Here is a 3,629-nt window from a genome sequence, read left to right on the forward strand (position 1 = left end):
ACAGACAACACCAGTGCCTCGTAAGTAACTTATACAGGGACCACCATTAAGTAACTTATATATGGGCCACCATTGAGTAACTTACTATAGAGGCCACCATAAATAAATTAAAAAAAATTACCAGTATGTAACTTACTATAGCGGACCACCAGAAATAACACAGACACCACCAGTAAGTAACTTACTATAGGGGCCACAACAAATAACAGAGAGACACCAGTAAGTAACTTACTATAGGGGCCACCAAAAATAACACAGGCACCACCAGTAAGTAACTTACTATAGGGGCCACCATAAATAACACAGGCACCACCAGTAAGTAACTTACTATAGGGACCACCAAAATAACACAGGCACCACCAGTAAGTAACTGACTATAGGGGCCACCAAAAATAACACAAACACCACCAGTAAGTGACTTACTATAGAGGCCACCATAAATAACACAGGCACCACCAGTAAGTAACTTACTATAGGGACCACCAAAATAACACAGACACCACCAGTAAGTAACTTACTATAGGGGCCACAACAAATAACAGAGAGACACCAGTAAGGAACTTACTATAGGGGCCACCAAAAATAACACAGGCACCACCAGTAAGTAACTTACTATAGGGGCCACCAAAAATAACACAGGCACCACCAGTAAGTAACTTACTATAGGGGCCACCAAAATAACATATAATGCCACTAAGTATCTTACTATAGGGGCCACCACTAAGTTACTTACTATTATAATAAGGGCCACCAAAAATATATAACACAGATTTCACCAGTAAGTTTTCTGTCTGATGAAATTGCATTAAGCTGCTTGTTAAACTTTTACATTCTGGTGATTTCTCTTACAGAAACCAAAGAAGCCACGGAAACGATTAAAATCGGAGAGTTTCTCAGAAAGTGACGCCAGTAATACACCAGGAACCGCCTTATCTTCCTCCGCTCCAGGTAAACCCCACCCCCCCAAAAAAAATCAAATATGATAAGGTCTAATAGAGGTCAAGCTCCATATAAGTCTTAAACTAGGCATACATATTCGTGTGACCGGTCAGCAGGGGATGCTCACTCCTCCAAGGCACCTGATCCCACCTCTGATGTTTTAGAGTTCCGTCTTTGCTTTACTCCTATTTTGTTATGTTTTATTGACTTTCATATTGAATACTGTTTGTTATCACCATATCCTTTATGCAAAACCTACCAGTAAAATAATTATGAATTTATTTCATGATATATTATCTTAATTCGGGGTTAATATTGTGTTCTTATGTTACAGGCTCAGCATTCCGTCCAAACCTAGTCAAACCAGTCACAACTCAGGGAGAACCCACAAGTCCTGTCAAAGGTGTGTACTGTATACGTAAGAAAATAAAACAACAGACACTCATATCATTCTAGTTATAATGTAGGTATCACATCCTGTCAAAGGTGTGTACTGTAAGACATAAAACAACAGACACTCATATCATTCTAGTTATAATGTAGGTATCACGTCCTGTCAAAGGTGTGTACTGTAAGAAATAAAACAACAGACACTCATATCATTCTAGTTATAATGTAGGTATAACATCCTGTCATAACTGACACATAATTGACAATAAGCGTAACTGACAAAAAGCATAACTGACGCATAACTAACAATAAGCATAACTGACAAAAAGCATAACTGTTAATAAGCATAACTGATGCATAACTGACAATAAGCATAACTGATCCACAAGTGACAAGAAGCATAACTGACAAGAAGCATAAAGTAGGGACCCTTACGGTCAGATTCTGTCAAAGGTATATGCTGTAGTAGTTATCAAATTATACCATGCACAAGTAGGGGACTTTACTTGTCAAAGTAAATTTTAAATTTCAATTCTCATATATTAACTTAATATAATGACTCTCTAAATACCTTTGATACATTGTAAACATTTTTTTTTCAGCCAAAAAGCCAAAGAAAGGATTAGCTACAGCAAAGCAGAGACTTGGGAAAATTCTGAAAATTAATAAGCTTGGCATGTTCTGATGTGTTAAAGTTCTGACTAAAACAACCTTTCAAACCTCGATTAAGAATTGTTCTCTACATTGTTATGGTCACCAAGTATGCATCGTATTTATTTTTTGTTATTATTAGGACTTCCTTTTGTTGTGTCATTATATTTTGAAAAATTTGAATCTTAGAATTAGCCAATTCAGATCTATGGAGTTCCTGCTCTATAACCATTTGAATTCTGTTTAAACTTTTTACAGCATTTTTGTTAGGTGTCACATTTGCATGTTCAATTACTGAAGATGTACTTTTTTACATGGTGTCATAATTCCGCGGAATGTCTATTTTTGTTTAATCCGCGGGTAGAAAATTAGGAAGATTTTCTTAAATCATACTCCATGCCTTAAATGTATATCAAGTACAATCAGACAAATTTCCCAGAAAAATTTTTGACCATGTACATAGTGTAAATTAATACTACACAGAAAAAAGTACTTCTGCAGTAACTGATTCCTTAAGGTAGCATAATTATTTCTGAATCAGAAAAGAAAATAGACATTGAACTTACACATTCACGTGAGCATTGTTGAAGGGAAAGAGAAGTGTTGGAGACTTGAATTAACACTGTTGTTATTTTTTCTGCTGTGCAGATTTTAGTCTAGCAATAAACAGATCTCAGGATGATTCCTACACCTAGCTTAAGTTGTGTGCTGATATCATGTAACTGTACTGTTCTATTCCTAAACATTGACTATACCAGCATTTACTGTAACTAGAGCTTCATTCTGTTTGCTTGAACCATGAAGTGTTTGTTTCTTATGTACTTCCATGAAGTAATTGTTGTACTGCACTTAAGAATCATATGTTTAGACTTTATTTCAACTAGATTATGTAGAAAAATAAACAGCAATTTATAAGCATTTTGGAGCATTGATTGCTGGGTAATTAATGCTTTGGAGCATGGATTTCTTGCATAGTTAATGCTTTGGAGTGTGGATTCCTTGGGTATTTCATGCTTTGGAGTTTGGATTACTTGCATAGTCAATGCTTTGGAGCAATGATTGCTGGGTAATTAATGCTTTGGAGCATGGATTCCTTGCGTAGTTAATGCTTTGGAGCACTAAGTCAGACAGTTAAGCTAATTTTCATTGTCAATCTATTGTTCCTGTATGCTCTGCATTATTGAAGTATGATGTTGCACGGGTATTTTTATTTGCAGCATTATTTGTTCAATATTCAATCAATGCATTGTAGTAATGTAACAAGATTGTGTATTAATATACATGTAAATGTTTAATAAGAAAAAAGCTTTTGTTAGGCAAAGCATTATTTCTTATATTATTTTTCAGAAACCAAGCATAAATTATATTATAATAAATCTATGTGTAACAAGAAAGCATTAGATACTGGAAGATACTGATTTCAGGGTAGTTGTTTAAAAATAAATTCAGGATGTTAAGTCTTTTAACCGAGGCTACAATTGTTAGATTTGATGTCATTACTAAATATCTTAGTACGTAGAAGATGAGTGATAACCGATTTATGGTGAAGGTCTTACATTGTGTTATAAAAACTCTTTTAGATGCTGTGAAGCTCCTAGTTAGAGGAGGGGGTTAAACTTAATATTTAAAAAAAAATGTTTTTACATGTC

The 3,629-nt window shown here is 34.9% G+C and overlaps 1 long non-coding RNA gene across 1 annotated transcript; it reads left to right on the top strand.

Moving 5' to 3' along the window:
• The first annotated feature begins 817 nt into the window (after positions 1-817).
• On the top strand, positions 818-2,581 carry LOC134266965 (uncharacterized). The gene is made up of 3 exons (XR_009992071.1): positions 818-948; positions 1,274-1,342; positions 1,932-2,581. It is a non-coding gene; the product is annotated as an uncharacterized LOC134266965 (long non-coding RNA).
• Positions 2,582-3,629: the final 1,048 nt, after the last annotated feature.

This window comes from Saccostrea cucullata, unplaced genomic scaffold (genome assembly GCF_032062105.1).
Source record: "Saccostrea cucullata isolate Sc308-1 unplaced genomic scaffold, CSIRO_AGI_Scuc_v1 ctg2414, whole genome shotgun sequence".
Lineage (NCBI taxonomy): Eukaryota > Metazoa > Mollusca > Bivalvia > Ostreida > Ostreidae > Saccostrea > Saccostrea cuccullata.